This window comes from Balearica regulorum, chromosome 1 (assembly GCF_011004875.1).
Source record: "Balearica regulorum gibbericeps isolate bBalReg1 chromosome 1, bBalReg1.pri, whole genome shotgun sequence".
NCBI lineage: Eukaryota > Metazoa > Chordata > Aves > Gruiformes > Gruidae > Balearica > Balearica regulorum.
Genome location: NC_046184.1, coordinates 218,878,028 through 218,889,963, shown reverse-complemented (window position 1 = coordinate 218,889,963; position 11,936 = coordinate 218,878,028). Strand labels below are relative to the sequence as shown.

At 48.0% G+C, this 11,936-nt stretch overlaps 1 pseudogene; it reads right to left on the bottom strand.

Annotated features, from left to right (window-relative positions):
- Positions 1-6,398: 6,398 nt before the first annotated feature.
- Positions 6,399-7,239, bottom strand: LOC104639210 (olfactory receptor 51Q1-like; annotated as a pseudogene).
- Positions 7,240-11,936: the final 4,697 nt, after the last annotated feature.

Below are 11,936 nucleotides of genomic sequence, written 5' to 3'. Positions count from 1 at the left end.
CTCTCCTGGCAGTGTCTGACTCCCCCCTGGAGACGGAAGGTGACTAGATGCACACTTCTGGAGGCCTGTTGCATTTGGCCCTGAAGAAGTCAGTTTTTTCCCCCCAACCTTTTTTTCCATTTTCTTCTCTAATTTTTATTTCTAGTATAATTTATTGACAGGAAAATGAGAGTACAGCACCTGCCACACTATGATGTAGGAACCTTACAAGCTGGCTCTTTCATCCCAAGCACAGTTAATAGACGTTGGTGGATCTACGCACCATGAATGTGTTTGTTCCCGTTTTCAGCCTGTTTGTTCAAATCAGTGACTCCTACAATCTACCCAAGGTGCATTCCCCAGTGTAACGCAGGAGAAGAGCCACTCTAAAAAGCAGAAGCTGGGAAGCAAAGCGCAGTGGAGTTGGACTCTGAGCATCCAGGACTAGGGAAACCCCCAGGAAAATCCCAGATGGCACGTGGCACAAGGGAAGGATCTCAAAAGCAAGGCACATCTGCATTTTCCCCAGGCTTTTCTTTTTAACCACATTCCTATTTTGGAAATCAAGACCTTCACTTTTGCAGGGTTGGAATTCATACCCTTCAAGGTTGTTCTGTGACCCAAACTGAACTGAATAGCCACAGAGCGTATTGCTCCTCCTGGAGCAATGAATGCTGGTTGTTTTGCATATGGGACGTGAAGATCTGGGTCATATTGAATAACCTGCGTGCTCGGTGTAATTCGCTCTGACAGCCAGACTAGGGACTGCTAGTGTTAGTTGACAGAACCAAGGGAGAAGTTTCCCTGCTACGTGTTCTGTCTGTCAGGAAAAGGGCAATGCTGAAGCAAACCGATCCGATGAGAAAATAGAAGGGACACTGGATAGGGAGATCATGCCTAAGGTAGTGGGTTGAGTTTTCTGAGGCACTTCCTTGGGTATAGAAAACCTGCTTTTGACCACTTTCAAATTCAATGCTTGACTGCTGTTTTTGCCTCTCCCTCCAGGTGCGATGACATACCCAGCTGAAGGATGATCTGTGTCCAAGTGGTCAGTGTGATGTGGGATTTTATTATCCAAGTTATCTCATAATAATCCCAAATTCTGGGATACAAACCCTTATGGGGCCCCAACGACATTTATTGCTGACCTCTGCAGTGCCCCTGACACTGACAGTCACCAGATCAAGGTGACTCACCCATTAGAAAAAGATAGCTTCCACATCAGTAATTATTTCATCTTCATTCATCAGGAGGACACGGTTTTGCTACTGGGTGGAATGGATTCAGTATTAGAAAAGAGTCATGTATAATTTTTTTAAAAGCTAATCACTTTAATGCTGGGCGATTTTCACCTCCAGCAAACAACAACCATTAATGACGCATTTTTCTGAAAAATGTGGTTTTATCAGATATTAGCTGGCTGACCTTGCCTTGTGTTTCAGAAGAGAGTTAATTTCTTTTATTAGCCCAAACGATGTGGTTGGAAGATGAAGCTTGCAGCAGAGCCTTCTTTCTATAAAATGAGCTGATGTAAAGAACAGCCTCTGATCACACTTAGCCACCACCCCTCTGCTTTATCGTTTGTGTTTCCAGGGGTCCTCATGGCTTCACACAGAGTGGGGTCAGAAGGGGAAACCTCATCTGCGTGGGAGGTCTGACGACAAACTCTGTGTGCATCCAGTAATAACACACAATATTACTGTAATAACATTTCTGGTCAGAGTCAGCCAGGTCCTCAGACCTGAGCCTGAGCGAGAGACTCAAGGGGCACAAAGTCTGGCTTAAATCCAGGATGTTCAAGAAAAACAGACAAAACACCTTTATGTTTAATAGCTGAGAAATCCAATCTGCCTATGCAATTTGCTAACACAAATACAGGAAGGCCAAGAGCGATGGTGAATCTCTACCAAGACCCAAGTATTTATTACTATGAAAATAGTACCAAGGAGTTCAAACCCTCGTATCGCTGCTTAGTGAAGATCAACATATCACTAGGCAGAAGATGCTATCCTATGTGTAGATAAGGAATATCAAAATACACATGCAACAAATGAGATGCGCAGGACAGTGGTAGAAAATACACAATTCATGTGGAAGTTTAGACAGAAACATGAAAAGTAGGAATAGAAGGAACCTCAAGAGATCTTGTAGTCCATCTACCACCCTAAAAGACAACAGCTTACCCGAACCAACCCAGAAGAGTATTCAGTAAATCTGTCCTAACATCCCTGGATGACACCTCCATACCTCTCCAGAAAATCTCATGCCTGGAAGGAGTCCTCACACTTCATATTCTGTGGGCTTTTAATTATTTTGTTGCTCTCCTTTTGCTAGCAGGCCTTTGTGTTTCTTTACAGAAGGTGCCCTCAAACTGTGGTTTTGGTGCTGAGAACGGGAAGGTTACTCCATGTGCCCTGGTTACAACACTCCTACTCATACTTTCTGACATAGTCTTCACTGTGGGTTTTATTTTCTTGTTTATTTTAACAAACTGTGACATTGTTGACTAATGTTTGCCTCGTTATCTCTGGTACTTCCCAAAGCTTTGCTGTAGAGATGCTGCCTGCTCTATTTCTACTTTGAAAAAAGTAATAACAATAAAATCTATAGATTAATATTACTGGCAGATTAACCAGTTGGATATTAGTGTTTACTGACATAAATCCTCCTGTTCCTACCAGCCCAATGGTGTGAATTGTATTTCTAGTTTCATATCCACCATGCCAGGACGGTTCTGAATTCCAGCGTTCTCCCTGTTGGACTTTCAGCCCTTCTACCTGGTTCTCGCTGATGAATTAATAAGCATACTCCCTGTCCAATCACCAGAAGGATGCTGAAGTTACACCAAAAATTTTAAATAGTCAGGCAGAATAATAAAGACGACTTCAGTCTGGTACATTCATATGGAATACACTGATTAAAGGCCAGATTTTTTAAGCAAGATCAGATCTACATATCCAAAATGACATGACAAAGACTACATTCAGACCCAAAGAAACCTCTATTTTCTTAAAAGCTCATTAATGAAAATAATAGTGAATAGGTAAGATAGATAGCTTCCTGCAAATCACAGTTCACTTCACCTTTGACAATGAATAATTGATAACATTTCTTTGAAAAGGTCTTTTTTTCCAGTGAGTTTTGCCTTCACTTTGTGGTAATTTCATTTAGATCATTCTCCCCTTTCTTATTTCTGAATATGCTATGTGAAATGTGTGAAAAGCATAATTACAGTCAAGGTAGATTTAATTTTCTGTTTCTTCCCTGTCAGCAAGGCATGTTACCCCATCTAAAGGAAAAATTAGATTGCTTTGTAACAATTTGTTCTTATGAAATTCATGGTCACTGCTGCTTATTTCCTTGATATGCCATGCAAGCTTCATAAATATTTGGGGTTTTTTTCAGGAAATAAATGTTAGTCCAACTGGTTTCTAATTCCCTATCGCTTCTTTACCCTTTTCCTCCTTTCTGAAGGCATGCCCTAGAGTTACCTTCTTCCAGTCTGGTTTTCATTCTTATTTATCATCTGCTCATTCTCAAAGATATCTGCGAACAACCTTTGGACTGCTCCTGCCCACTCGCTAAGTACTCTAAGGGGAACGTTACACTGTCCTTGTAATTTAAAGCCATCTGTTTTCTTATTTTTTTCAGCTTTTTTCCCCCCTGTCTCCTCTGATTTCTTACTTTACTGCTGCTGTTAGACTATTTCAGGGAAAAATCATTTATAATTTAAAAAAATAATAAATGTCATGCATGTTCATATCATTCAGCATTCCATATGCTTCCCTAGAATTTGAATAACAAAGCAATTATTACATTAATCTATGTCTAACTAAATGCAAATTGCTTTTTGCCTTCCCCTTCCTTTCCGTTTTTGCTTTAAATGCTCTTGCTGTTTCTTTCTGTAAATCATTACTAGCTTGACCAAGCTTAAACACTCATGTTTTCTTCTCGTGCTAAGGATCACTGCAAAGGTGGTGATTTATGCTAGATGTTTTTTAGTGCCCTTCTTGCTTCATTCTATTGGTGAGGTTTGAAAAAAATGCTCTTTGTCTTGCATCTTTAATGAACTGCATAGCTCCCCGAAAAATATCCTCCTAGACATTTTCCTCATGAGATATCACTATCTCAGTTTTACCAAGTCCACTTTGCTGAAGCCTAGTGCTTTCAACTAAAAAAACCAAACAAGCAAGCAAACAAACAAACAAAAAAAGCAAATAAAAAGCCTACAGAATAAAGATTTTTAAAAAGTTGTTGTTCTGTTCAGTGGTATTGCTTCTTTCCTTGAAATAATTACCATGGCCAATGTGGGAAATTAAATATTCCTGTACATGCCTATAGAGCTCTTCTTTGGGCAAAGCCATAAGCCATGGACAAAAGTCAAATATCACAGGGGAGAGAAAGGTATTTTAGGACAGGGCTGAGACCAAACAGTTTCTCTTCATCATGCTACCAAATTCCCCCTCTCTACTTTCAGCCGCCCACCTCCGGCTTTCCTTCGCCTCCTGCTCCGGCACGCCGCAGTCCTGGCTGCCACCGCGGCTCCGCTCCTGGAGACCCATGTGGGGGACAGCCTGCCCGAGACCATGGACATCATCCCCTCCGTGCTGCCGGTCTCATCCTCAGCTCCAACAACATCCCCAAAACTTTGCTCATCCAAAGACCTGGGTCACAGCAACCTTTTGCTGACCAGCCGCCTTCTCCTTCTCAATCCATCGGTTTGGGCACAATGTTCCTCAACCTGTTCACATTCACATTCACCTGTGCGTGCAGCTTCCACCTGCACCAAACCCCACCATTTCTGGGATGAAAACCAATCAGATCTGGGAGAAATTGCTGAAAATACTCAACCCTTAGAATCTGTGGTCCTGCAAGGTCTCCAGCGATCATCCCATCCTTTCAGAAAGCTGCACAAACCAAAGCGCAACCTCCAACACAGCCAGATTCACTGACCTTCTCCTTCCACACCCCAGAAAATCGCCTGCTAAGCCAGGATTTTCCAGACCCGCCCCAGCCCAGGGCACTTCGGCTCTCCCAGGTGGATGGAGAAGCAGCAGCTCATCTGCAGTTGGATGCAAGAAGGACATCACCTGCCGTGCTCTGCTCCCTCCGCACAGCACCACTGCAGGAGGATGCCCGGGGGCACCGACAGCCCTACCCCCCCCAGACACCCACCCACACTGCTCAGACTGCTGCAGACGTGCTCACTGCCCTTTCGTCTTCCCCTCGGCAAACCTTTCTTTGACATCTCCGCTGCACTGGCATTTCCCTGAATACATTGACATTTCCAAAGGAGTCAGCGTGCAGAAGCAGCCCCCATTTTCCTGACCCCCCCTCCGCCTTGTCCCCACTCCAGCTCGCTGCCCGGATGCCCTCCTGAGACATGGTCTTACTGCCTCGAACGGGGCTTTTTTAATTTAATATATATTTTTTTTTTAATGTGAGCTCACTGTCAAAACACTGCCTGGCTGGAGCCTGACGGCTGGCTCGGGGATTTTCCAGGCTGGGGTTTTCAGAGCCTGTTTGGTGGCTGTGTCCAGGGTGCCCCAGTGCAGTGGACCAGGGCGGACCCACACCGACAGCACGAATTGCTCAGACCTGTTTCTACAGATGGCAGCTCAGGGACCCCACTGTAGCGGGTCTCTCTGGAAGCTGCTCCCAACCCTCGGTCTCTCCGATACCTGTCTCCCAGACCTCTGTTCCCTCCAATCCAGACCTCAGACCCCAAATCCCAGAGCCCTCGCTCTCCTTGCTCCCTGCTTTGGCCAGAAGTTCACTGGTGGATTGTACACACCCACAAATGCACATATTCCTTTATTAATTCCTTAATAATTCCTGATAATTCTTGCTGTCAGCCTTTCCGCTAAACATCCTGTGATAAACCCTATACAGTCCTGTAATTCTCTTGCTCAATCCTCAAATTTTCCTGCAGGCACCCCACAAAAATCCCATACCCATTTAGGCAATAATCCAGGATTCTGCGTAATGTCCTGGAGAGAGTTTCTTCTGATGAATTGTTCTGGTTTCAAAACAGGGACAATGGTTGAACCATTCACCTCTGATGGTCTTAGGAGCAGTAGATGTAAAGGAATGAGTCTGGCTGGTTTTCCCCTCCTTCTCACTGCCCTCTGATCTCTGTCTGCCCTTTGTGTTCGCTTGAGCAGACATTGTCAGCTGTCCTTGCACATGGAATCAGTCAGCAGAGCCCCTAACGAATCACAGGGTATCATTAACATGGGAAGCATTTTCACCCAGAGGATGTGCAGTGGGAAGATGTGCGCATTTGAGATGTTGGCTTGGCCCATGGCACACAGGAACGTCACCCTAGGTCCCGTCCCACGGCTGTGACCTGTCCCTGCCTCATACAGGGAGACCCAGGCAAGAGGACCCTGAGGATGCCCCTGCAGATCTGGTTAGCTTTATGCTGTAGATGATGGCGTGGGAAGGAGTGGCAGGTAGACGTTGGCCGTGAAGACATGAGCGAGAGGGGAAGCATGCTGGCCACACTGGTGAACCATAGACAAGCCACCCATGGGGATGTACAGGATCTGGACTGCCAGGATACGGGACAGGCAGTTGTTCAAAGCCTTGAGACGCTCCCTCTGGGACGCAATGCTCAGAATGGCCCCAGCAGTCAGAATATGTGACATGGAGATGAGGACTAACGTCAGAAAGAGACCAGCTAAACCAAACCCAATACCAGTTACTGAATGCCATGTCTGCACACACCAGCTTGACCAGGTCCTGATGCAGATAGCAGGAGTGGGAGGGAACACAGGACGGGCAGAAGGGCAATTCTTTTAATGCTACAAATACGGCACATCTGCACAGTGCAGCCAGCCTGATCCTGCCTATCCTGGCACCGGTGAGGATGGAGGAGTATTTCCACAGGTAGCAGATGGCCACATAATGACCAAAGGCCATGGCCAGAAGCACTGAGGACTCCAAGAACGAGTTAAGGATTGAGCAAAACAAATATGAAGACTAATCTGCCTGGCATCAAACCAGAATACACTAATCACAGCTGGCATTGCAGACAGAGACAAACCCAAACTGGTGGTGGCCAGCATGGAGAGGAATTCATTCAAGTCATGGAGGCTTGGATCAGTCCTGGTCACAAACAGGATTGTGATGTTCCCCAGAAGCGACACAACACAAATGAAGGTGAAGGGAAGAGAGCCAGATGCTGACAGTTTCCAGCTCTGGGATGCCTGAAAGGATAAATGTGACTGGTGTGGAGGTGGACCTCTTGAGACACATGATGTGCTGGAGATGGCCTCCAGTGAAAAAAGGAATATCAAAGAAATCAAAGCAGCAAATCTAGGCAAACACATGTCAGTGCGACAGATGTGAAACCAAAGCTAAAAGAACACAGATGTCAAATAGGGACATGGACCAGACACCACAAACTTCAGGTCCTGGGGAGCCCAGCAGATGGGCTAAGTTCAGTTATCTTAAGGTAAGGTTGTTCACAGAAGATATCTATAAAGGAGTTCATTTTTGGGTTCTTCTCTGCATCACATGAGCTGCAGCATTGTAATGTAGTTTTCAGGAAAAGTATGCTGCTCATAAAAGTAGTTCTGCACTTACTAAACAAGGGAGATTTCAGAAATGTACCTGTGCCGTACCACTATTTTACAAAAACCTTAGTTCAGTGATTGGCACCAAAGAGCTCTTGCAGTTTTCTTGCTCTAAGCATTTGGGCAAAGGTCTTGGTAGTAGGTCTATAACTACGTGAGAAAAGTTCCCTTTTACACATTGGTCCAGCGGCACGGAGCAGCCCTTGGAGTCCTGGGGAGCACCGGCAGCACCCGCAGAGCTTCCTACCAGCACAGCTCACCCTTCCTTTGTCCCCTCTGCTGTGGCCAGCACTTACTGCAGAGCCAGGCAGAGCAACCGGCACCTCTGTGCCGACTGCCCAGGCTGCTGGATAAGGTCCTCTGGCAGAGGGCTCCCAGGAAAGTGATTTTCCCTCTGTGCCTTGCAAGTAGGCTGTGAGAAGAAGGCTCCTTTGGTCAGAGCCCAGCCCCTCCAGCAATCGCTCTCACCAGGAACGCTACGGGCAAATGTCCACATGTAAAGCTGGTGGGATCCCTGGTCTGCAAGCCGCCCTTGCAGTGGAAAGGGCACCGTCAGCCACTCAGCGTGCAAGTGCTTACCTGGGAGGCAATGCTCAGGACTGGAACCTCTGCTGTGCTGGGGCTCCTCACGTACAGCTCTGTGGGGTCTTGCTGTGCACTGGGCTCCTCCAAGCCTTGGTCTGCCTCTACTCCCCAGCTCAGGCATCTGGCTTCTCTATGAGACATGCAGAAAGCTTTGTGTGCTCCGAAGCATGGCTTTCCTCTACAAATGCAAGTTGGACTAGACGATCATTGTAGATCCTTCCGACTGAAACGTTCTGTTCTATTTTCTATTCTAATTAGGAAGACAAAAAGAGATGTTATGAGCTTGTAGCAGACCATCATAGCTGCAGCTACAGCAGTATCTTGTCGACTCTACTGGTTACCTTCTTTGTTGTCTGGAGAGCAAAAGGAGTCAAACATCTCCCCCTGGCTGATGTCCCCTCCTCTGCTTTTCATCCCTTGCAGTTAGCTCCTGAGACCAAGGAGCCACATCCAACGCAGAGCCCTCCTTCCAGGTGATCTTGGCTTGTATGTAACCACGGCTGGGACCTCCCAGGCTGCAGCGATCAGTCACATACATGCATCTAAAACTCCATAAAAACAAGAAGAAACAAATCTGCAGCCAGCTTGGAAGCACCCTGTGACACAGCAAGAGCAGATGGTGATGCTGCTGTGCCCTCAGGCTGAGGCAAGTCTGGGCTCCTCATGCCCTGGACCAAGGCACTGGAAAGCACAGGCACTTTACCTTACTCAGCATCAGAAGTCACGGTCCAGAAGAGCTGTTCGGAAAAGAGGAGTTTCCTAGCCTGAAGATGCAGCAGCAGCAGCAGCAGCAGCAACAGCAGCAAAGGCTCGTGACTGGAGCATGAAGTTTGGCAGATCAAGCCTTGAATTGCAGAACTAATTTTTAGCTGTTTCAGGAGCACGCTTCCAGGGTCCCTGTCTGAACAGAGGGTGACTTCTCTGTAAGCGGAGACATTTTGGTCAGGACTGGAAATCTGTTCAAGATCAGGTCCCCCCCCAAGAAAACGAGGAGGCACATTGCAACGCAGCCTCTGCTATAGCCGCGCAGAGCAGGCAGATACCTGAACCCCCTGCAGATGTACAGCCGCCACCTCTCCGACAATGGGAACACCACCACCGATGTCAGGAATTAGTACAAGCACCCGAAGCGGGGAGAAGCTCCTCCAGGAGTTTGCTCACACAGCCTGTCTGTGGTGAGGAAAGTGCCAAAAGGCAGAGCAGTGGGATTCCAGCATGAAGATGTGGTAGGAAGAGCTCCTTCTTCCAGCCTCATGCTTTCACCTTGCAGCCCAGACCTTCCCGAAGATTTTCCAGGTGAGCAGGGTTCGGAAAGGGAGGAGGGAGTCGCTGCCAGCCCCCATCACTGCTCTGCCAGCACACGGCTGCTTACAACCTCTCTGCGAAAGCCCCGTGGGCAGCCCAGCGCTCCTGCGCCAGCCCTGGGGAATGGTCCAGCCAGGTCGTGAACAGCAGCCGAGCCTGCAGCAGCCTGCCCGGTCCTGTTTGAGACTCTGCCGCCAACCGCCCGCAGATTGCTGTGTCCACAGAGAGGGGACGCGGACCAGGCAACAGCTCAGGGGGCTGCATGGGACGCAGGGTGGGCTCCTGCACGTGCTGACAAGATGGCAGAGCCAGGTCTCCAAGTGATGGTCTGGCTTGGCACGAGCCCGGCCAGGACCTTGTATCACCCTCATCAGTGGCTTCGTGCTGAGCAGAGGGACTCGGTGCTACCACCCTGCGGTCCAGCCAGGGTGCTCCTGCCACCTCCCCGTGCACCTGCGATGCGTGCAACTCACCCTTGGATGGCCCCGGTTTTACCGAAACAGGTGTCAGTGCTGGAAAAATCAGAGACGTGGTTAAAAATGTGTTAAATATCTCACTCCAAGGGACTGTGGTTTGAGTGGGGTGTTGGGCCACAGGCCCCCAGATCTCCCTTCCCAACCGACATGATTCTTTGACTTTCTGGATCCTGGTGCCCTGCTCCTGCGAGGAGGGAGGGTCCCTGCCGGAGGGGCTGGCAGGGAGCTGCCGGTGAGGGATTCCTGACCCCACTGAGCCCCAACCCACACGGTAACATTGCCCGGGATGTTTTCAGAGGGTTTTGGAATTGTCAGCCCAGCATGCCCCCAGTATCCAGGGTGATCCAAATTCGTGCGTGGCAGCAAAGGACACATCATCCAGATCTTCCTCTAATTCATCTTGGTCCTCGAGGATACAGAAAGAAAATGGATGTTAGTCATTGCATGGAGGGGCACCTTGCAAGGTGTGTCCCCCACCTGAAGGACACCCACCAAGCACACAGCCTGGGACAGAGCCAGGGGAAAGCTGGTGGCTGTGAAACTAAAGAAACAGCCAAACTCTTCCATGTACCATTTCAGCTGAAAGATGCTGTCAGCCACAGCGAACCCTGATGGGATCGGTGCAGGGACGGCAGAACCCCTCGGCCCCTGTGTGCCCCGAGAGCTGTCGGACAAATGCAGGTGCATTGGTCAGGGGGAGAGGAGTAAATGCTAGCTCCAGCTAAAGGATGACTCATGTAAGGAGAACATGAAGTGAGGTGATGTGTCCCCAGAACAGTGTTTCAAAGGTGAAATCAATTAGCTGGTGATCTGCAGCACAGATTATGGGAGCTCTTCACTGATGCAGAGCCTCAGCCCTCCTGCAAAACCGCTCCTAACAGGCAGTCCTCCCCGATACTCAGAGCTGCTCTGGCAGAGACATTCGGGCAGCTCACCCCAGTGGGACAGTAAACAGCAGAAGGGGGTGGGCAAAGACAGCGGGGGAATGTTGGGCCAGTCTGATGCTTCAAGATATCATGAGCAATGTAAGGTCGGTGCTTCCCCATCGCAGACTCAGCAGCCAGTGTTTGCTGTGTAAAGGAGCAAATCCAGACTTGCAGATGGAGGTGGTGACTGTTCCAATAATTAAGGAGCTAAACCTTTGCAAGCTGGGTGGTTTGCTATTTGTAAAATTCTCTTCAGTTCCCTCCATTTCTGGACTTCAAGAGATTTTCTTTGAAAACAGTTTCATTGAAACAAAGAGTGAACAGTGATATTTAGCATGCTGGGATTAATGCATGAGTGATTGCAGAGTCATAAAGTCTATCACAAGAAACAATCAAATACAGAATAGCACCAGTGAAACATTTGACGTTTCAGCTCAACTCAGGGCTGAGCAGATGAACTTAGACTGCGACAGGAGATGGACAGATGATCTAATCAGCCTCTTCTCTTCAAGGATGCCTTTTTCTAGAAGAGCTTCATAAAGCAAAGCCTTTCTATAGCACACAATGAACAATCCCAGCTCAAGTAATAACTCTGAGTTGCTGACTCTGCCCAGCAGACACAACAATCGCTATAGCCCAATGGATACCATATGATAACTGGAGAAATCCCCATCCAAAATATCCCCAATGCAAGGAAATGCTAAAGCAATGACACAGATGAGCTGCCTCTAGCCTGCAGTCACCCCATGCCCTCCACTCTGCTCTCAGTCAGATGTTGCCGCCTGTCTTGGTCAGAGCTGTCTCTGAGAGGTAGATCTGTGGATCTGTTTAGTTTTTGTGCTGTAGATGATGGGGTTCAGCACGGGGGGGGGAACAGGGGACCAGCAGGGAGATATTGTCCGTGATGATGTGAATGAGGGTGGAAGCATGCCTGCCACACCAGTGAACCATGGACAAGACAACTGGGATCTGCCGGGATACGGGGTAGGCAGTTATTCAACGCTTTGAGATGCTCCCTCTGGGATGTGATGCTTAGAATGGCCCTACCAATATATGCTATGAAGATGAGGTCAAGGGTCAGAAAG